This window comes from Podarcis tiliguerta, assembly GCF_965153285.1.
Source record: "Podarcis tiliguerta genome assembly, chromosome: 5".
In the NCBI taxonomy this organism is placed as follows: domain Eukaryota; kingdom Metazoa; phylum Chordata; class Lepidosauria; order Squamata; family Lacertidae; genus Podarcis; species Podarcis tiliguerta.
Genome location: NC_139538.1, coordinates 15,237,918 through 15,261,034, shown reverse-complemented (window position 1 = coordinate 15,261,034; position 23,117 = coordinate 15,237,918). Strand labels below are relative to the sequence as shown.

The following is a 23,117-nucleotide window of genomic DNA, read 5'->3' as shown; positions in this document are numbered from 1 at the left end:
CCTAGAGAGTTTCCCCAGATATTTACCCCAAGCAATATTTACCCCATGACTAGAGGTTGTAGCATTTAGGATTTTTTAGTTTATAGAAAAGGTGAGGAAGAGGTGGCATGATCAAAGTTTATAAAATTATGTATGGCATAGAAAAAGGTGGCTAGAGAAAACTTTCTCTCTCTCTGTCTCACTCATTACACTAGAATTCGTCCACATCCAACGAAGATCAATGTTAAAAAACTCAAGACAGACAAAGGAAAGTACATATTCATGCAGTGCATAGTTAAACTGTGGAACTCACTCCCACAACACGCAGAGACGACGGATGGCTTGAAAAGTGGATTAGGCCAATTCATGGAGGATAAGACTTATCAGTAGCTGCTAGCCATAATGGCTATGCTCTGCCTCCACAGCTATAGGCAGTATGCTTCTGAATACCAATTGCTGGAAAGGGAAGGGTGCTATTGTCCTGCTCAAGTCCTACAAAAGACTTCAAAAAATTACTGCCAATCAGAATAGATAGCAAGGGGCCAAGAGTCTCTAGTTCAGGACAGAGTTAGTATGTGAAAGGGTTAAGAACCACAGACTTCTAAATTGCTAGAGTAGGCTCAGTCACATCCCACTTCTCCTGAAAGGGAAGAAATAATTCTTATTTCCTGTTCTCTTTCTCCCTCCCCCCTCTCGTGTTGCATGTGACGGATCCCTCACTTCAGCTCTCTGTCCCAGACATATGTCTGAGACTGCCCTTGTGGTACTTTTTAACCAAGAACATTTACCAGAAATTTATCGTTGCTGCTAAGAACAATGCATGACTGTAAGTAAAGTATATTTTAAACTTCCTTCAACGTGTGGTGTGCAGGAGAGGTAAAGGGAGCCAACCGCTTCAAGTAGCTGGAATGTATTAAAATAAGCCTTAAAAGCCTATTCCTACACTTCACTAAATCTACCTAACGATGGGATTTAAACTCTGCTACTGGGGCTCTTTATGCGCAAGCCCTGCGTTTCTAAAAAAACCAGGCACCAGCCATTTCTTCTTTTGTTTCCTAACACACACACGGGTCTGTAGAGGACTAGATATAATCAATATATCCTCTTACCAATGCCCAACAATATTGTTATCTTTCAACAGGGCTAGGACTGGACTTTAAATCGGGGACTTTCCTCTATAAAGCAGGATATAAGACCACCTGAACAAAGACCTATTGAATAGGCCTGTTTCCAACCACAGTGACCTGTGGGAAGCTCAAAGGCAGGCAGGAGCACAGTCGCCATCTCCTGCTGTTGCTCCCCAGCAACTGGAATTCAGTGACACACTGCCTTTGATCCTGGATGCAGCAGATGGCCATCCCAACTAGCAGCCAATAGCCATAAGGTTGAGCTCTTCATTCATAGCCAAGTGGTTGAATTCTTACTTCCAATGTGGGAGGCCTAGTCCAGTGTGCTACTCACTGTGCTTTTTGAGGATGCCAATAGCTTACTGTTGGAACATAGCTTTGTCTGCACTAGGTTTAGCGCCTGGTACCTGCTATTTTTAAGCAAGGATCTCAGACAGCAGGGCTAGTGGGAACTACATTGGAGAGCCACTGCAGACAGGAGCAGGCATAATGAGCCAGTGTGCTGGCTCAGTTTAAGTGCATTCAGAGTTTTAATCCGTGTGGCTTCAAAGAGCACCCAAAGACATCAGTTTCATAACTTCAGCAGTGACATTTAAAACATCTGGATGGGTTTCAACTGAGTGCTTTATAATTAAACTATGTCTGTCTTTTTCAGCTCAAAAGCATCCCACTGTGGGGACATAGAAAACTCAAAGATGTATAATGCTCCCTATGGCCAAATGTTACATTTTTCACTCATCCACTAATTACCTTCTTGCCCATTAAACACAGCAAATGGCACAAACACTTTGGTGTGGGGCTTTATTAAACACTGGGGGAGAAGGGGAAGGCTGTACAGGTTTATTTTTTCCTGGAGAAAACTTTGTTCATTTCTGGTTTTGCAAATAGCTTCCAAAGATGGTGCCCAACCCACAGGGTTCTTTTCCTTGATGGTGGTGATTTGCATTTACTAGACCAACAAGTGAGGCCACATCTGCACCATGCATTGAAAGCACTAGGATTCCACTTGAACAGTCATGGATTCTTCGGAACTGTAGTTTATTAAGGGTGCTTAAAGGTTGTTAAGGTAAAGGTAAAGGGACCCCTGACCATTAGGTCCAGTCGTGGCCGACTCTGGGGTTGCGGCGCTCATTTCGCTTTATTGGCCAAGGGAGCCGGTGTACAGCTTCCGGGTCATGTGGCCAGCATGACTAAGCCGCTTCTGGCGAACCAGAGCAGCGCACGGGAACGCCGTTTACCTTCCTGCCGGAGCGGTACCTATTTATCTACTTGCACTTTGACGTGCTTTCGAACTGTTAGGTTGGCAGGAGCTGGGACAGAGCAATGGGAGCTCACCCAGTCACGGGGATTCGAACCGCCGACCTTCTAATCGGCAAGTCTTAGGCTCTGTGGTTTAACCCACAGCGCCACCCGTTGTTAGGAGGCCACTATTCCCCTCACAGAGCTACAATTCCCAGACTTCCCTGGGAAGAGGGATCGATTGATAAACCACTCTCCTCACAACTCTCAGTACCCTCAGCAAACTACAGGATACACAAATATGTATTTTTTTAATGAAAAAAACTCTGAAAAATGCAAGTTTTATGAAAAAATGGTGTGAGTTTAAAAGAGAAATTGAAAGATTGATGCAGAAATAGGAATAAATGGGCTTATGAGTGGATAAACACAAAATTTCTACAATGATACCCAAAAGCTTAAGAAAAACACTTTGTCAGCCCATGGCCCCCCCACAGCCCAAGAAGAGACAAGAAAACCATCTTTCTTTGAATTCTAATTGGCTTTTTCCATTCTCAGTGTCATTAATCAAAAGTCTACCACCTACTGCTGTGATGCCAGACATTATTAGGAAAGGGTTGTTTGTACCACAACAACATTCTTCATTAGGGAAAATTAAACTAAAACAGCAATCATATTGCAGATAGAGAGAGAGAGAAACATGTTTACAGGGCAAATCATCTTTACCTATGGAAACATTTCCTGCATTATTCATATTCAGCGAAGGTTCGATTTGTTGCCATGGCGGCACTTAAAGCCATCCTGGCTACTAGCTTGACTTGTATGAGCCTCCGGATATGTGCAATTGGTTTGACTTACCTAGGCATATATCAAAGGGCCCCGAAATAGCCTCCAGACTAGTTGCATTCTGGCTGACCGCCCACCCAACCCTGTATCTTCTGTCCCCAGGGATACCCATCGCCTGCACTACAGCCTGCTAGACAGGAGGAGAGCTGAACGTTGCTTATGGTAAGCTGAACCATGTACAGAATTCAGAAAGGCAGCCACACCTGGCGGCTGATGGTGCAGGAAGAATGTGCACATGGGAAGGTGGGAGATGGAAAGAGAGACAGAGAGAGATGCAGGGCTATTTTAGTCACTGGTGACACTGGCAGCTGACCCTCAGCTGGCTGGAGCAGATGGTCTTTGTACTAAGACACAGTGAAGGCTGGTCGCTGCTAAAGCCGCATCTGTGGAACGAGTTACGTCATGGACTTGCTAAAAAGGAATTAAATGGCAGAGAGAAACGGGCACAGAGGCTTGTTCCTCTCGTGCTCACTGAAGTAGCTTCTTTCCTGTGAGCTGCCAGTGGGAAACGGATGAGCTTATCATGGAATCACAGAATTGTAGTGTGGGGAAGGGACTCTGAGGGTCATCTAGTCCCACCCCCTGCAGTGCAGGAATCTCAACTAGATCATCCATGGCAGATGGCCATCCAACGTTTGCTTAGAAACCTCTAAGTCTAATACATCTCGTAGGAGTCTGTTCCACTGTTCTTCCAGATGTTTGTGACTTCAAAAATTGGACATACTTTTCACAACCAGTCCTGCCTCTCTAAGATCTTGTTGGCTGCTGGATTGATCAACAGGACAGGAACCAGCATAGTATGGAGGAGCAACTCCTTCGCCCTTCCTTGCTTTCCCCTCGAACCACTTCTGAAGACTTTGGAATGACAGGAAGTTGGAATGCAGGAACAGAGGAAGTTGCCACCTCACACAATTGGTGCATCTAGGCTAGTATCGTCTACACTGTCTGGCAGCAGCTCTCCAGGATTGCAGATTGGGCAGATGGAGATGCCAGGATTGAACCTGAGATTTGCTTCATGCAAAGCAGGCGTTGTGCCACTGAGCTTAAGGCTCTTCCTGGAAAAAGAGTCTGAGCCCAGAAACAAGTCTCAGAATTATTAGCTGCTGTCTGCCCTGGATTTCTTGCCCACATTGGCACCCCCCTTGGAGAAAGAGTTGCCTTAAGTAGTAGGGACTCCTGTTGGTACCAGCCTGAGATCAGCATATTATGCTGCCTTACACTGACTCAGGCCATTGGTCTACCTGGCTTAGTGCTGACCACTCTGACTGGCAGCCAGGACTCAACCTGGTCCATCACATCACCTCTTACCTGATCTTTTTAAGAAGGACAGGAATTATACCTGGGACCTTCTGCATGCAAAGCATATGCTCTGTCACTGAGCTCTGGCAGTCCCCTGCTGCTCCCTTCTTTACTGATCTGAACACAAGGCCCTTTCCCTACTGATCTTTGCCAGCTAGATCAAAGTTCTCTAGTCCCCGGTGCACCATGCTAATCAGAGTCTTGTGAGTCACTGAGGCATCAAGCACTACGTTTGGTAGGCTTGCCATACGTCAGGAAAATTCCTGACATGTCCTTTTCTTCGGGTGTAAAAATGGCATCAGGGTGGAATTTTGCCGAATTGGCAAAATGTCAAGAAAAACCTGGATGTACGGTAACGTGATGGAAAAAGCTTAAAATCACTATTTTGCGGGGAGGTTTGCCCAGGGTGTCAGGAATTTTGCTTTTTGAAATATGAGAACTCTATACATTTGGGCAAGCACACCTCTTCCAGGTAACACAAGCTATTAATATTTTCAGGCAGAGGAAGGATAGAAATGCAAATACCTAAACTCTAGCACAGTGTTTGCATTCCCCAGCCAGCGATCAATCAACTTGGGTAAGACAGAGGACAATGTCATGTTGCACAGATATCAGTTACAAGTGACTGACTTTGCACACTCCATCTCAGAAATGACATTTTGCACTTTGGGAAAGGGCACGAGGCAGGACAGTGCACTGAAAAGTGGCTTATACCAAGTCAGTCCATTGGTCCATCTAGCACAGTACTGTCTTCACCAGTGATAGGCAACACCGTGCCCTTCTGATGTTGGCAAGGATGAGCCAAGGTTGAAGCAGGATTGTCTCAGGTGGTGAGCATGGGTGCCCTTTGGATCCCTGTTCTCCTTGTTCCTGGGTGGACTGGGCAGGCCAGCCAATCAATGGGGTCCTTTCTCAGAGCAAGGCATTCTGGGTGTGGTGTCTTGGAGAATGCCTTTGCCAGTCCTGTCCTTTCCCCCAGCAGCTATAAATGCCGCTTAAATAAGTTGCAAGAAATATTGAGTCTGCGCTCAAGCTGTCATAGCAAACCACAGCAGCGGCTCAGCCATTCTAGACTTCCTCGCCCAGAATGCCTTACTCTGAGAAAGGAACCCATTGGCCCTTTCTCAGAGTGAGGCTCAGACAGGGCAGAGCATGAAATACATGGAGGAATGGGATGGAGGAAGCAGGTGCTGTTTTCATCAACACAAAATGGAAGAGGTGGTGGGAAGAGGAGGAGGATGTGGGCTGGTTGCACCCACCCTAGTTGTAGGGCTACAACGGCCATCAGTCCTAGCCAGGGATGATGGGAGTTATAATTATCTTGAGGGCATCATGTTGCCTACTTCTGGGCCATACTCACTGGCAACAACTTTCCAGGGTTCCACACACCTCTCCTGCCTCTAACCTAGAGATGCCAGTGGATGAACCCTGGACCTTCTGAGTGCAAAGAACCCATATGATTTACCTCTGAAAATAAGGCATGTATACATTGACGTAGAATGGACATATGTTGGCAAAATGCAGAGTCATTTTCTGTTGCAGAACATCTACCCCATGTGTTCTAGTAAAACATTTTGGGGGCTCTGGCAGCGTTGCACCCCAGTGTGTGCCCTCTTGGAGCTATTCCGCAGGTTTTTGCTCTTGCTCTTTGTCTGGTAAAATCTCAGCCTGGTGAGGCAGTTTCTGCTTCCTTTTTTTGGTCAGCTTTTCTAATGTAGGCAAAGGCATGACATCAGGGGTGCAATTCAATATGTCTTCAATAAAATTACATGAGTCAAGCTTCAGCTACCAACCACTAGAGAAAATGTGGAATGCCTGCTTCGGTAGGATACTCATCCACTCATTATCCACTCTTCGGTGCGTCAGCCATGTAATTTGATTCTGCACTTCATATTTTGATGGCCATCAGATCACTGATTTGCTGCAAAAGAAATTCCATCCTAAATGTTTTTTTTATGTCAAGGAATCTAAAATTCAAAGTCTGGGATGAATATAAGAGTCTAGCCTAGTCCAGTACTGCTGACTAACTGACTGCAGCTCTAGGGGGGCTGTGTGTCTTAATTTATGGAGCACAGTCCTCTGTTTGAAGGACTGTCTGGTAACAAAGCTGGTTAAAAGATTTTTAAAAACCATAGGAAGGGAGAGCAGGGGTCTTGCAGTTGCTTGTTTGACAACCCAGAAAGCAGACTGTGCAGGCACACAGTCACTGTCTCCCCCAATCCGCCAAGGTGTATTATATTTCCATTAAATTATAGAAATTATTTCCAAATTTGCATCTATACTTACAGATTTACATGTGGCTTTTCGATGCAAACCTGTGTCCTCTTTTTGGAGAGCAGCCCTCCATAGTCTCAAGCAGAGATCGTTTTAACTGGAAATGTTAGCAACTGAGCATGGAACTTTCGGCGTGCCATACAGCAGGACCAGCCCAAGGTATTTTGCTGCTTGAAGCTGAGCAGCAAATAGCACCTGCTCCCCACAAATCAAGGTGCGTAGTGACTAAGACCAGTCAAGTTATTTTGGCGCCTGAGTCAGAAAATCTCACAAGTGCCCAGGGCCGGTCCACCCATGAGGCAAGGTGAGGCAACAGCCTTGAGCGGCAGAAGCCCATGAGGTGGTGCATTGGTGGCAGCACCAGTTTCCTGCAAGATCTCATGGAGCACACAAGATCAGATGCAGCGCAGCAGTGCATCCCCATTTTGCCTCAAGCAGCAAAATGGGATGCACTCCAATGACAATAATAATGAAGTCCCAAATTAACTGCCTTGAAGTGGCCATTTCTGTCTGCCTAATAACAGGGCCGGCCCTCCTACCAGGAAGCTTTGGCTCCTCTCCCCTGCAGTGCCTCTTGCTCAAGTTAATGCTGAAATTGTTATTTTTTTCATTTTCAGCAAAGGCAGGTTTGAATTGTGACATCTTTCATTTTCAGACCTTTTGCCACAGGTCACTTAGATAAGAGGTTTGTTTTCCTCCTTCCTTAATAAAAGTTCCTCCTTTCAGTAGCCTCCCAGCATTTCCTATGACGATTTAACACAAAGAACACAGCTGAGACTCTCAAAGCGGTGAGCACATTTGTCTTTCAAATGTGATTTTTGTTCCCTCCCCGCAAATGAACTACACCTTCCTTTTGTGAGCTGTGTGGTCTGATTAATGCAAGATCAAGGTCTCCCACTGGTTATACAGCTATGAAGGATTGCAACTCGCTGCTCCACTTCTCTGTTTTCCTTGGCCCATTGATCAAAGCGAGGGGCCACAGAAAGCATGAACCAAAGTAAGGCAGGGTGAAAGAATATGAAAGAAACGTGGACATCCTGCAATTGTGTGCAAATGCTGGAAATGTAAAAAGCATAATACAGAATGCAGAACTCAGCTTCCTAAGACTATAGATTTCCTATTTTTTCCCTTTTGTTAATGTTCCCTACCTTACTCAAATGCTTCTGCCAGACTGGAATGTGGTCTTCAACTATGATACTATCTGCCTGGGTGGAGGAGGGAAAGGAGTGTGTGTGTGTGTGTGTGTGTACAGCGCCTAACTTTTTCATGCCTAGAATGTATCCTATTGTATAAAGGAAAGATTCTCATCCTTTCCTTTGGCCATGCCCACCAATGACAGGTGGCACTTAGACAGTCCCCCATGAATAAATGTGGCTCTCAGGCTCTCAGGCTTGACATCAATGTTTCTAGCCACAACACCTTTTTGCCCACAGAGTAAAGTATGCTGATTTACACACCATTATTCAAAACCTAATTTCTGTTGGGCTAAACAGAATTCTAGATCCCCTCCCAGTATTTAGCCTAGATCTGTATTATTCCCATGAACCTCTGCATAGATTTCTTTTCTTTTCAGCAATACCACATTGACACCCCAGCACTGACACATTAATTCCACAATCCTGTTTATTCCAGCAATCATCCACTTTCCTGCTAGGGTTGTAAAAAACCTGCCTGACTCTGTAATTTTGTAGATGTAAATGAATTAAAAAGAGTAGGGTGTGTGTGGGGGGCAATCCTTGTGTGAGTCATTGCACTGCAATACCTGCTTCTTTCTTAACAGCCTGTCCCGTTGACTTAATTTATAGTATTATAGAGCTCAGTAAATTATTGATAATAATCACATAAAAGAAGAAGAAAACAGGAGCCACGTGATCTGCTTGGACTCCTTCTGGCAGGAGTCCCCACTCGCTGTTTTTATTTTCTACGAATGCTAGGGAGGAAAAAAGATCCTGCGGCGATGCTCTATTCCAGAGACTTTATGAAGCACAAAATAAGAGGCAGGTTAAGGGACAGCAGGGACCCACCTAACACCCTGGTTTGGGACTGGAACCAAAAACCACATAGCTCACGGGCAAAAGTAATCCTTCGTGAGTGGCAGGCGAGGAGATGGACCAGCTACGAAAATTGTAGCAGCAAGCTGGCTGCAACTTCACCCTCACGGCTCGGTTGTGCCTCAGCCTCCATGAATTAGTAATCGTTTACGAGGCTGTGATGTTTCTAACACTGACTCATTTCCCTCCCCTTCTCAGCCACCATGGCGTAAAACAGTAGTAGCTTCTGCTGGAGAGATTACTCAGAGAGCAGAACCAAATCATCGGAATGATTCTGAAAAGAATCAGTTGCTGGTGTGGACCGCTGCAGACTGCTGCTGGAAGCAGAGGGCTCTTAATATATCTGTAAATGGGGGGCCTGCAAAAATTCTGTTAATATATCTGCAAGTGCGGCCTCCAACAAAATGTTGCTGCCCAGGATCCCACTCCATTTCCCCCTCCAGCCACATTTTCCATGCCCCCTTCCTATCAGTCACTCAGCTTTCTGTGGCCACTGAGCATGCTCAGTTCTCACTGGGTTGCTTTGTGGCCCAGCCCATCAACAGCCCATCAAACTTTAGGGTTTTCCCCTCAAATAACGTTGTATGCATCTGCAAACATCTCCCAAGCCTGCTGATACATTTCTCTTTTGAATGGATGGTGCTATTTTGGCAACATAAGGTTCAGGGAATAAATATTCTGTTGGTAAATCGGGGTGGCCATTCTCTTTGCGTTTCTGCATGTGAGCATCCAGAAACATCAGCTTGGCCTGATGGGAATTGTAGTCCAAAACACCCTGGAGGGCCCTATGCTGAGAAAGACCGTTCTAATAATTTGTTTCTACTCTCAGTGGCTCAAGGTGCCTGCAGTGAGCTGAGGTGGTAGACTTGTAAATTGGTAGAATGTACTCCAGCACTTCAGGAGACGTAGGTGGCGCTGTGGGTTAAACCACAGAGCCTTGGACTTGCCAATCAGAAGGTTGGCGGTTCGAATCCCCGCGATGGGGTGAGCTCCTGTTGCTTGGTCCCTGCTCCTGCCCACCTAGCAGTTCGAAAGCACGTCAAAGTGCAAGTAGATAAATAGGTACTACTCTGGCGGGAAGGTAAATGGCATTTCCATGTGCTGCTCTGGTTCACCAGAAGCGGCTTAGTCATGCTGGCCACATGACCCGGAAGCTGTGCGCCGGCTCCCTCGGCCAATAAAGCAAGATGAGCGCTGCAACCCCAGAGTCGGCCACGACTGGACCTAATGGTCAGAGGTCCCTTTACCTTTACCTTTACTCCAGCACTTCAGAATGCTGGTGGTGGTTCCACATTTTTGAATGCTAGTTATGGTAGAATCATAGAGTTGAAGGACCACGAGGGTCATCTAGTCCAACCCCCTGCAATGCAGGAATCTTTGGCCCAATGCGGGGCTCAAACTCATGACCCTGATATTAAGAGTCTCATGCTCTACCAACTGAGGGGATCTGCAAAATTGCATAGTAAAGTAGTGAGAAAGCGGAGGTTCCATATATTCTAGATGTGTTCGTTTTTAAGCATGCTATTTGAAGGAGTTATAAAATACGTATTTGATCAAATATGGCATGCCAACCAGATGTCTGAGATTTATTGGGTTTTTTGAAAATAGCATCCGTACCTTAAAAGAAATCCCAAGGTAAACAGTGAAAGTGCAACATAACACACAGCCAGAGGTCTAAAGCATAGAATATGATTTAACCTAGAGAAATGGAGGGGGGGGGGAGGATGCCTGTGAAAGTTCAGCCCCCCCCTCTTATTCATGTAATCAATAAAACAGTACCAATCAGTTGGAAATGAGTCTTTGTGTCTCTGTCACCTAGCTAGTTGTATTTTGTTGGTTAATTGCCAAACCCTATTAAGCCAATTTGATAAGGATGTCCCTTCCAAATATTGCCAAAACTGGGCCATAACTAGTCCAGCTGCTAACAACACACAACCAATAAGAGAGATGTGGTTATCATTTTGAAGGCATGGCAAGCACAGCTCCAGGACAGAAGTAAGGCAAGAGACCCATGAGTGGGGACCCTTACTCAGAAAGGCAGAGAATGCAGAAGCTGAAGAGATGCTTCCCATTTGGTCCTTCTCTGGCTCTCAACCTTCTCCTGCCTACTCCGCTGCTTCCCAGAAGGCTTTTGCTGCTTCCAGGAGATGACAGGTACAGGTGTCTGGAGTTCCTTGCTCCATAAAAGCACCTGAAATGAGTTGCGGGCAAGATAACCGGTACTGTTGGTTGTAGACAAATGCTCCCTCTTGGTGGCTGCTCAAGAGAGGTCTGGAAGACCACAAGTGTGAGCAGACAGAATGGTTCTGCTTGCGTGTCTGCTTCTGAGAAGCTATGGGATGCACTGGTGAGCAATAAGAGAAAGGGCAGATCAGGCAGGAAGTGGAAAGGTAAGAGGTGGCCCATGACTTCTGCTGGAGAATATCACTCCCATTGCACCACACTGTTGTTGGGTGGCAGCAACAAAAGCATCAGAAGGTGTAGCTATGTCAGTCTTCTCAAGCTCTAGTGGCTTTGTATGGAAGTTCAAGCACATGTACTAGGCTGTATCATGGTAGCATTCAATGATATTATGGTCAGTAGCACTGAGCCTCTTTCCAGTAGGGCCAGCTAAGAAGGTGCCTGAAAAGGGGTCTGGGTACAGCAATAAGAACCAAAGGCATTACATTACTCTCAGATTGCTGTAAAAGCTTTTGTCAAGCTTCTGGTCACAAGCCATATTTTGGAAGAGCGGTGAAAAAACAAACATGTATGCATCATACTCACTCCTCGCCCCCCCTCCATGCAGTGAGCTCATGCCATAAGCATTGTGGGAGTCATTTCCAAAAAATAAATAAATTGGCAGCCATTTAGTGTTTACTGGAATAAAACCAATTTAGCAGAAATAATGTCCTTAGAAATGCTCCAATGTAGCCTATGCCCACATTAAGTACGGGGGAAATGGAAATCACAGAAGTGTTATTTTTCGTTCTGTTATTTTTTGTTATCTTTTAATTGACAACCTATAAATTATAGGCTGAAAAGCACTTGTATTAGATACTGATCCAACACTTGTTCTGCATTTGGAAATATGCCAGAGAACACTTTAAAGGGTGGGGCTCACGTTTTGGCCAAAGCTCAAAGATGGCATTTTAGAATGCTTAAAACCATAACAATTACATGTAATTTTCTCTCCCAGTTTGAGCCTTGTCAGGACTGATACTGACATGCATTTAAGACACTGGTTTTATGAATCACATCAGTGATTCATAAATAGATACAGTCTTTAAATGAACCTTCCCCAATCAGGTGCTTGCTAGATGTTGTGATGAACAACTCTCATCAGCCCCAGCCAGTTGTGGTCCAAAACATCTGGCTAGGAACAATTTGGGGGAAAGCTGCTTTAGACTGGGAGCAATTTGAGGAGAGAAATCCAGCTTCTTCCTCTTTTGCATAACATCATAAATATTTACAGAGAGCCCCTGAGAGCTTGAGATGAAAGCCTAAATAAATTAAATCAAAACTGAAGAGAAACAAGGATGTTACGTGAATCCATTTTCCAATCAACTTTGTAGGCCATAAGCCTAGAGAAACGCTTCATGCCCTTCTTAGACAATGCTTGTCTCCCACAAGAAGCCACAACTTTGACAGGTACGTGAGCTGATGCAGCAACTGGTGGATGGATACTTGGTCTAAGGTTTTCTTTTAATTGCTTCTTTCCTGCCTGGGCAATTTGCCTTTCCTGGCTTGCTAATACTAGATTTGTTGACACCACAGAGGCTCTTAGGAAACTCCATTATACCAAGCCAAACTATCTGCCCAACTGGTCTTGAATTGTAGACTCTAATCTGCAGCAGGAACTCAAGCAAAGGTTTTTCATACCACCTGCCACTTCTAACTGGAGACTAAGCTCGGGAACATCTGCATGAAAAGCGCACACATGTGTTTTGCTACTCAATGATGGAGCTACTTACAAATCTGGGCTCCAGTTCCGGTTCCAACTAGGGATATGGAGAAGAGGAGATTGAGAGGAGATATGATAGCCATCTTCAACTATCTAAAGGGCTGTCACATGGAAGGTGGAGAAAGCTTGTTTTCTCCTGCTCAGGAGGGTAGGGGACCCAAACCAATGGCTTAACATTACAAGAAAGGAGATTCTGACTAAATATCAGGAAGAACCTTCTGACAGCAAGAGCTGTTTGACAGTGGAACTGTCAGGAGGTGGTGGACTCTCCTTCCGTGGAGGTTTTTAAGCAGAGGTTGGATGGCCATCTCTCATGGGTGCTTTAGTTGAGATTCCTGCATTGCCGGGGGTTGGACTAGATCACCCTTGGGATCCCTTTCAATTCTACAGTTCTAAGATTCTGTGACTCTAAGTAGAAGGGTGTTGTGCAATTTATGCTCCACATGTTGCAGCTGTAGCAACCCTCTTTTGTCAGAAGTTCCTAGTTGTGTGAATAAAATATGTATGTTATATTAAAAATGTATGCCAGTAGAATCTATGGCATTGCTCCTTCCATGTGACTTTGGGCTTCTGGCATTACAGGAACAGCATGAAGGGAAATAAGCACAGCAGCAGCTCCCACTGCTAGCAGTTTTGGGGTCACAAGGGACCCTGAGACCCAGGAGGAATTCAAACCTCTCTGCTAGATCATCATTTGGATAAGGCAGCTCGTATTCTTCAATCTGACCGAGACCCAGTGTGCCTCTCTGAGAGTGCTGCAGCTTTGTCCAGATTTTTAAAAGGGTTCTGAGATCATACGAATTCATACAGGCTAATTCCTGCAAAAAAGTGCTTTTTAGAAAAAGTTTAAAGAATGCTGGTTAACAGCTGCATTGGTTTTTTGTCCAAATTCACATTGCTTTTAAGATGAATTTGCTGCCTTACCTGTTGATCATGAAGAAGTGATACATATCCAAAATGTCACTGACACACTGAATGCCATTTAAAATTAATGAGACCACTGCTATTTTTTTTCTTCTTTTAGAAAATTCGAAAACAGACCATATTATGAATGGAATATAGTGCCACTGACAACAACCTGGGAGCTTACTGGTAAATGGCTATAGATAATTACTGATAAATGGCTTTATACCTGGCATCATTTTGATAGCTAACTTTTCCTCAGCCAATTCTGTGTTTTAACTACATATAATGGTGGGAGAAGGTTTCCTAGTAATTAAGTTCCTTTAGAGTTCTGGAGTAGGTTCAGAGGGCAGGGCTTGCTCCTACCATGCAAATGTCCTCAACTCGCCTTAACAAAATAAAATAAAGAAAATAAAAATTTGCCTTGTTTAAATTTGCATTTGCTAAGGTTGTAAGATCATAAGCAGAATCTTTGCTGCAAGAAACAAAAGATATGTGCAGTCCAGAATTTTGTAACCCACAGTGGTCAACCAGATGCTCTACAAAAACAGAGTAAGAAGCCAACAGCTCTCCCACGTTCTTGCTGCCTGACAGCAGTCATGCTGCCTCTGGGTGTTAATAGTAACTGATGTTCTGGTGAGATTGCTTCAGGGACCCCCTTTGTTGTTGGTGGGGCAGAGAAAGGACCTATTTTACTGCCCAGATACAACTATGTTAAACTCCCAGATTTCTCCTCTTGGGGGCTAGTGATCTGCTGCCTCATTTTGTTGCACATCACATGTGTCACACCTAACACCCATTGATAGGCCTATTATCTAATCCCCTTTTAGTCTAAGTCAGCACCAAAGGCACAGCCTCCCATTTGGCAGAAGTGGTCCACCAGGGACTCAAACCAGCATCTGCAGAAGAGATATATCGTTTGCTCATCAGTTGGCTCCACCAATGAAGCTGTCTGAGCGTCACTTGCCACTGTATGCTTGTGTTTACATTTCAGCTAAGATTGAGTGGCAGACCTTTTGCCCAAGCCACTTAAAACGATAGCTATTCAAGTACACATAGGCTTATCACAGGAGGTGGAATGGCCAAACAGAACAAGAGACTAGCCTGTGGTACAGAGGAATGCTCAGCATGAACCGCCTGGTGCAGGAATCCAAAAACCTTGAATGGCAGAAATTGGAAATAAACAGTAGCAGATCCCACACAGTTACTATCCTAATACTTAACTATTCTTCAAAAACATTCAGTATCAATACGGTATATATGCTTGCTCTATGGTACAGTTATGAGAATGGGAACTTCAGCACCTAGGACAGCACCTCTGCATTTTGATATCCTACCCTACCATTCATCCATTCATCTGGGCACACACATGCATCTTTTACATCACTGCTACCAGCTTACATAAGCCCAAAGCAAAGGGTTTGTGCCTATGCTCAACTCCTGACGTATGACATATTTGATGGTATCAAAATTTTATTGTCTCTGATAAACTAAATTCTGCTCCCACCAGAGGAACACTATGAAGCTGCCTTTTACCAAATCATTGACTCATCTAGATCAGTACTAGGGATGGGTAACCTGTGGCCCAGGCCCAGCCAGAATAGCTAATGGTCAGGAATGATGGAAGCTATAGTTCAACAACAGCTGGAGGGGCCACAAGCTTTTCATTTATGGACCATGCTCTTTGGCAGCTGCAGTTCTTCGGGTCTGCAGAAAAGGGTCTTTCCTTACCCTGTCTAGAGGTGCTGGTGGTTGAACATGGGACCTTCTACATGCAAAGCATATGCCCTGTCACTGAATGACAACTCTTCTCCTAAATGCTGAGCAGATTTCTGACCACTTTGTGCCTCCAGTCATTCCATGTCCATAGCTAAGCACTATGCCATAGTTAGGTATGTATTGTGGTTATTGTGCTATTGTATTTTGGCTGTTTTCTATGAACCACTTAGAGAACAAATGTGTTAGTGGAATACGCAGTATATAAATAAACTGACTAAGGTTATGGGCAGCGGAGGTTAGGAGCATAGAGAGCATGAGTGCTTCAATAACTGAAGATGCAAAAAGAGAGAAAATTTAAAATGGGTTAGGACTTAAATCAAGATGCACGTTTCTGAAAAATGCTTGAAGTGGAAATGCAATGGAGAGACACAAAGGCACAAGTGCAGGAGAACATATTCGCTGATGCAAGTGAGCATGGAAGAATGGAGTGCCATAAAACCCCAGATAAATGCCACTGCATTTATGGTGTTTTAAACAAGCACAAATAAAGAAATGTGATTTGATCGGAAGGGGAGCCACGCACCATACACTGGAGGCAACATCACTAAACAAATCACTAATACCAAAAGCAAAGCAACAACGCACGGCAATTAGAGGCACTGCAAATACAGTAACAGGGGACGGAAATGTAAATTGAAAACTGCCTTGTCTACTGGATGACAGAAATGGTGCTGATAATCTGGAAAGTGACATCTAGGTTATATCCAACATAAGAATGAGAGCCTTCGCTGTGTCAGACCAAAGCTCCGCCAGCCTGCAGTTTGATTCCAGCTGTGCCTAACCAGATGCCTCCAGGAAGGTTGCAAGCAGGGCGTGAAGACATCAGTCCTCCTTTGCTGGTTCAGAGCTTCTGTTGATAAGACTCTAAACATGGAGTCTTAATTTGGCTATCATGTCGCTATAAATTCTCATATTCTCCATGAGCTTGTTTCACCCTTTTATAAAGCCATCTGAGCCATATAGCTAAAATGGTGCCTTCCAAATGGTATTGGACTCCAACTCTCATCAACTTCAGCCAGTCAGGGATGATGGGAATTGTAGTCCACCAACATCTGGAGGGAACCACATTGGCTATCCCAGATCTAAGCTTTTGACTATTACAAGTTCTTTGGTAATGTATTCAGACAGCTAATTATGTGTGAAGCCATGCATACATGTGGTTGTTATCTGAAGTGCTTCATGTGCATCCTCCGAGGGGTGTGTGGAGGGTAGTAACAGAAGAACAGGCATTTTCAGTGGTGGCTCCTGGATTGCGGAATGCTCTCCCCAGAGAGATGTGCCTAGTGCCATCCTTATCAACTCTTAGGCACCAGCCAAAGACTTTCCTGACTCGCCTGACATTCCACATATTAGGCTCTTAATTGGGGTCACATGGTATGAAGATACCCTGGTCTACATAGGTGTTAATCTTTTAGCAGACTGGGGTAGGATTTGCACTTTTTTATATTTTTGCAGAATGAGCACTTTTAATTAATGACTCTCTTTTATCTTTTTGACGTATTCTACATTTTGTGTTACAAATGCTTTTGCCATTGTAAGTCCCTTTGAGACCTTAATGTAGTAAGCAATGCATAAATGCAATGAATTAATAACAAAGATTTTCTGTGTGAAAACTGTATTGTATAAAAAGGCCCCCATTTACCTTTTTTAGTTTACCCCAGAGGTAGATCTGGCCCTCACTTCTAAATGAAGCAGTTGCAAGCACATTTGCTTGGTGGCCTGTAAGAGTGCTGGTGAGACACTAAGTAAAAGCCATTTTGAACAATAGGTTGTAGTAAATTGGACATACAACTGAGGGTGCCCTCAAGAAGAGCTGGAGCCAATCTCAGTTCCCTTACTATTGTATCTACATAGCACACAGTCTTGCAAACATTCACCACCACAGTAGTATATTACATTGCTGCACTTATTTGCAATATCCTTTACAGGTATAACTTCAGCTTGTGCAATGAATGAAGCAGCCCTAAGGTTGTCAACATCTGGCATGTGAAAGATCCTTCTGAACCACCACTAGCTTCATGCCAGAGGAGTTCAGCAGGTGAGGGTTTTTCATCCACGACAGCTGTGTCATGGAAAGTTCTGCACCTGTTCATCCTCCCCATGCCACACAGCTCTGAAAGGTATAGGAACCAATTGGGGGTTAGGGGTTGGAATAAGGCAGATCAACTGGGATAGCCAAGTGAGACATGGTAGTTGGGGCCGATATAATTACTCTATGCAGCTGTAAAGAGTCAGGTTAGGATGTAGAGGTTAGGATCTAAACCCCACTTAGTCATGAAGCTCACTGGGTGACCTTGGACCAGTCATTGCCTCTCAGACTAACCTACCTCACAGGGTTGTTGTGGGGACTGAGGAGGGGGAGAACCATGCTACCTTGAGAAAATAAAGGTGGAATATAAAAGAAATACTTAAAATGTAAACCCTGTGTGGTCACACTTTAATCATAGCATTGTAGAGTTGGAAGGGACCTCCAGGGGTCATCTAGTCCAACCCCCTACAATGCAGGAATCTCAGCTAAAGGATCCATGACAGATGGCCATCCAACCTCTGCTTTAAAACCTCCAAGGAAGGAGAGTCCACAACCTTCAAAACATTTATTCTGGAGTTCTGTTAATGGGACTATTCTGGAGCAAACCACAAATCTATCAGTACCACCATAAAAAGCTTTCTTGGATAGAGAAGAGTCTTTTGTTCCCTTTTTTTGCTTTGAGTATCTGTAGCTGATTTTGGCAAGAAGACCCTCAACTCCTTTAACAACAACAGCTTGTATAATAGCAATGGCAGATACAGTCCTTTCCAACATCAGACCTGCCCAATAATCTGGAAGATCGCTCTAATGGATTGAGCCAGATACCTGCAATCTTCCGTCTTTTGCTTATTTCTCTCTCCCCACCCCCAGCTCATTTCCTCTCAATATATTGATGATTTTGCCATCATCTATATTCTCTGCTTCCGTCTGCCCTAGCATTCCTTACTTTTGCTCTTTTTCAGTTTGTTTCATAATCTGATGCATAGAAGGGGTTTTGTGGGGTGGGGTGGGGAGATGGCAGAGACACATGAAGGGTGCATTATTTCTGTGTGATCCATCTGTGTTTATCCCTTCACTCCACTATCTCTCACTCTCAGTTTCTATTAATCCTCAGCTCATCAGTCTTAAATCCCTCGTGCCCTCTGATTCATTTACGATGCAGGCAACTAACAATTTAAAAGAACAACAATAACCCACCCTCTGAGGTGACTCTTCTGAGATCCCTCGAGTTAAGATGTCAGGAAGCCCTCAAAATTATGCCCCTACTTTTTGGATATGGGCCGTGAAAGAAAGTGGGTTTGCAACTTGAAATCAAAGGAGCATGTCCCTGCCTGCTGTGCATGTGTTTGCAGGGGGGGCGGGGGGTAGACGGAAAGACACTTGGGGGAAGAACAGTGGCAAATCTCTCCATTGCCCAGAGGGAGGAAACACCATTGCAAACCTCCCCGGCACCCTCCCTGCTGGCAGCGTATTATCATCTACTCTCACAAACGCCAGAGACGGTGTATATGAAGCCATCATAGTCTTTTTCTCCCTTCAGTTATGAAACAGGAATAACAACAACACCCTAAACGGAGCTGGCGAGACTGAACAGTAACTTGGGGAAACCCCAGCTGGAATCAAATTTTCACCTCTGCTGCTAGGATTAGGCTTCAAAGCACATCCTTCTTCCCGCAACACGGGATATATAATAAAACTACACCTTACAAAGTGGTTGCAAAGCGTGCTGAGATAATATAACTAAAGCGATTTGTATATTCGGGGCGGGGGCGACACAAATGCTTAGCATTGCTGCTGCTGCTGCTGCTTCCAATGGTGATGCTGAGGACAGACGAAGCACCCTCGACTGTCCATTGAATGAGCCTCTGCCCATGAGTGGAGTTTTATAGAGCAGGGGACAGAAGGAAGAGATTGCCAGGAGTCCTCTGCAAGTGAGGAAGGAGTCGGACTAAACCCCCTTCTCAACCATGGGGGGAATGTGTGGGGCGCTCCTCTTACCCCTTCGCCCCAGGGAAACTCCTCCCATTCCGCAAACACCAAGAAAGTACTTATAAAAGACCCTCCCTGGAACTCACATGGGAGACATCCCAAGCAGGGGGAGGGAGCTGAAGGTGGCTCCTGCGTCCTCTTTCATAATTTCCCTCTTCTTCGTCATCCAAGGAGTAAGGGGATGCAGCAGAAAACCCTGGGCTGCCCAAACAGGCAGCTACTCAACTCTCGAGGGTCCGCTTCCCGAAGGGAACTCTGCACCACGCCTCAATTCAATGGTGGTGTCCCTTGTGGCGTCCCAAATTTGGAATGAGGGAGAGGGCAAAAATAAAACTAATACTAGTAGGGTGGATGTATCACCTTTCATCTCTCTCTCTTCCTTTTTCTCTCTCCCTCTGTCTGCCCACCATTCCCCTTTCCAGCCCCCCAGTAATCGCCTTAACAGGCTCTCTGCGGGAGAGGAGAGCCGGAGGGAGGGCGTAAAATGGAAGCAGAGAGAAAAGACCCATCGCTTACCCCGTGCGGATGCTGCTGGATGAGCTCAGGGCTGGAGAGGCAGCGGTGGCGGCGGTGGCGGCGGCGGCGAGGGTGGTCCAGGAGCTGCGCGGGGTCCCGGTGGAGGATGCCGGAGGAGGCTGGTGCTGAGGGAGGGGGCTGGCTGCACCTGCCGCTCCAGGATCTCCGCGGCTTCCCTCCCTGGAGAGTCCCAAGCGGGGGTGGAGGGGGCGCGGGGAGGATGGTGAGAGGCCGGCTGTCGCTCAGATGCACAGAATCCACCCCCTCCCCTCTCTCCCCGGCTGCCAATCAAGCCCGGGGTGGGAGGATCCAGCTGGGATGGAGGAGGAGGAGGAGGGAGCGGGGCTAACTCCTGAGTTGCTCCAAGGAGAGGAGAAGCTGCTGCAGGCTTTTGAGGCGGGCGCCTCTGATGCCCTGAGCAGGGGCGCTGGCAGGAGACCTTCGGGACGCGGCGCTGCTTTCAGCACCAAGGACAGCTCCCGCGGGCTGCTGGCTTGCAGGCAGGAGGCGAGCGGATCGCTGCAGCCCTCAATTATTCAGCGCTTCTCTCTCTCTTTCTCTCTCCTCCTCCCTCCCGTGCCCACGTGATCCGCTCAGCAGCACCAGCAGCAGGAGCCGAGAAGACAACCATCCTTCCCCACCACGTGTTAGTCAGGCTCAGACAGCGTTAACGTGGCCCCCACGGAGATAACCCCATCACACCCTGGAGGCCAACCTCTCGCTTTGGGCTGGAATTCATAGGGTAATCTTGTCTAAGGAAGCCAGGCAGTTTCTCTCTCTGTGCATGTGCTAATACTTTGACAAGGAGCCACCGAACCATTCCTATGAAGTGTTTTCTCTACACCTGCTGCTTGCCCCCTCCTCCCCCCACATGCCTCCTGCTTGATAGCATCAGAAGAGTTGGAGAGGGGCCTTGAAGAACATCTAGTCCAACCCCTGCCTTCATGCTTTCCAAAGCCAGCGTTGAGAGCATCACCAACCAAGCGGTGCAGTTAGGGAAGCTTAGACTCTGGACTCAGTCCTTTGGAGAATAAGGTGGGCACTTGTCTTTAAATGGAAATGTATGTTACTTCACTTTCTTCAATTGGTCATAAGTGCTGCCACTGCTCCATTCTTCTGATGGTGCTTTGACTGCATTCCATGTTACATGTCACTACCCTGGGCCCAATGGTGAAGGGTGGGTTATAAATAAGTAAATAAATAATATGAATGATCAGCCCCAAAGTCCTACTTGGATGTTACCACCGTTCTCAATAAATGGCTGTTCAGTCTCTGCTTGAAGATCTTGACCAGAGACAGAGTGGGAACCCCACCAATCCTCTAGGCATAGAATCATGGGAAAGTAGCAAGGAAACACAAAGCAAAAAATATATCTCCCTTCCATCCATACATACACATAGTGTCTTCTTCTGGCAGCCACCCACAGTGCAGCTGGAAGTTAACTTGTGATGCAGTCTTTGCTGGAAAGGTGTGGGAATTAGGAATATAGGAAACTCCGTTATGCAGAGTCAGATCATTGGCGTATCTAGTGCAGTATTGTCTACACTGACTTGCAGTAGCTCCCCAGGGCTTCAAGACATCTTCAGATATCTTAAGGGCTGTCACATGGAGAAGATAGCATGCTTGTTTTCTCCTGCCCAGGAGGGTAGGACTCGAACTAATGACTTCAAGTTGCAAGAAAGGAGATTCCGGGATTCAGGCCTCACCATGGGACTGAAACTGCCTTGGTCGCACTGGTTGATGATCTCCGGCGAGCTAGGGACAAAGGTGAGAGTTGTTTCCTGGTTCTGCTGGATCTCTCAGCGGCCTTTGATACAATCGACCATAACATCCTTCTGGACCATCTAGAGGGGCTGGGAGCTGGGGGCACTGTTATACAGTGGTTTCGCTCCTTCCTCCTGGGCCGTGTTCAGAAAGTGGTGGTGGGGGATGAGTGTTCAGACCCCTGGGCCCTCACTTGTGGGGTGCCTCAGGGTTCCGTCCTCTCCCCCATGCTTTTTAACATCTATATGAAGCCGCTGGGAGAGATCATCAGGGGCTTTGGACTGGGTGTCCATCAATATGCAGATGATACCCAGCTCTACCTCTCTTTCAAATCAGAACCAGTGAAGGCGGTGAAGGTCCTGTGTGAGTGCCTGGAGGCGGTTGGAGGATGGATGGCGGCTAATGGATTGAAGTTGAATCCTGACAAGACAGAAGTACTGTTTTGGGGGAACAGGAGGCGGGCTGGTGTGGAGGACTCCCTGGTCCTGAATAGGGTAACTGTGCCCCTGAAGGACCAGGTGCTCAGCCTGGGAGTCATTTTGGACTCACAGCTGTCCATGGAGGCACAGGTCAATTCTGTATCCAGGGCAGCTGTCTACCAACTCCACCTGGTACACAGGCTGAGACCCTACCTGCCCGCGGACTGTCTCGCCAGAGTGGTGCATGCTCTGGTTATCTCCCGCTTGGACTACTGCAATGCGCTCTACGTGGGGCTACCTTTGAAGGTGACTCGGAAACTACAACTAATCCAGAATGCGGCAGCTAGACTGGTGACTGGGGGCGGCTGCCGAGACCACATAACACCGGTCTTGAAAGACCTACATTGGCTCCCAGTACGTTTCCGAGCACAATTCAAAGTGTTGGTGTTGACCTTTAAAGCCCTAAACGGCCTCGGCCCAGTATACCTGAAGGAGCGTCTCCACCCCCATCGTTCTGCCCGGACACTGAGGTCCAGCTCCGAGGGCCTCCTGGCGGTTCCCTCATTGCGAGAAGCAAAGCTACAGGGAACCAGGCAGAGGGCCTTCTCGGTAGTGGCGCCCGCCCTGTGGAACGCCCTCCCAGCAGATGTCAAAGCGATAAATAACTACCTGACATTTAGAGGACATCTTAAGGCAGCCCTGTTCAGGGAAGTTTTTAATCTGTGATATTTTACTGTATTTTTTGTTTCTATGGAAGCCGCCCAGAGTGGCTGGGGAAACCCAGCCAGATGGGCGGGGTACAAATAATAAATTATTATTATTATTATTATTATTCCAACTAAACATTCGGAAAAAACTTTCTGACAGTAATTGCTGTACAGCGGTAGAACAGACTCCCACGAGAGATTGTGGACTCTCCTTCATTGGAGGTTTTTAAGCAGAGGTTGGGTGGCCATCTGTCAC

At 46.1% G+C, this 23,117-nt stretch overlaps 1 protein-coding gene across 1 annotated transcript in view; it reads right to left on the bottom strand.

The window, feature by feature from the left end:
• SLC7A14 (solute carrier family 7 member 14) overlaps positions 1 to 20,615 on the bottom strand; it is a 55,931-nt gene extending 35,316 nt beyond the window's left edge. The window contains exon 1 of the mRNA XM_083442093.1: positions 19,972 to 20,615. The gene's annotated coding sequence lies outside the window, so the exon portion shown is untranslated. The remainder of the gene's footprint in view (positions 1 to 19,971) is intronic.
• Positions 20,616 to 23,117: the final 2,502 nt, after the last annotated feature.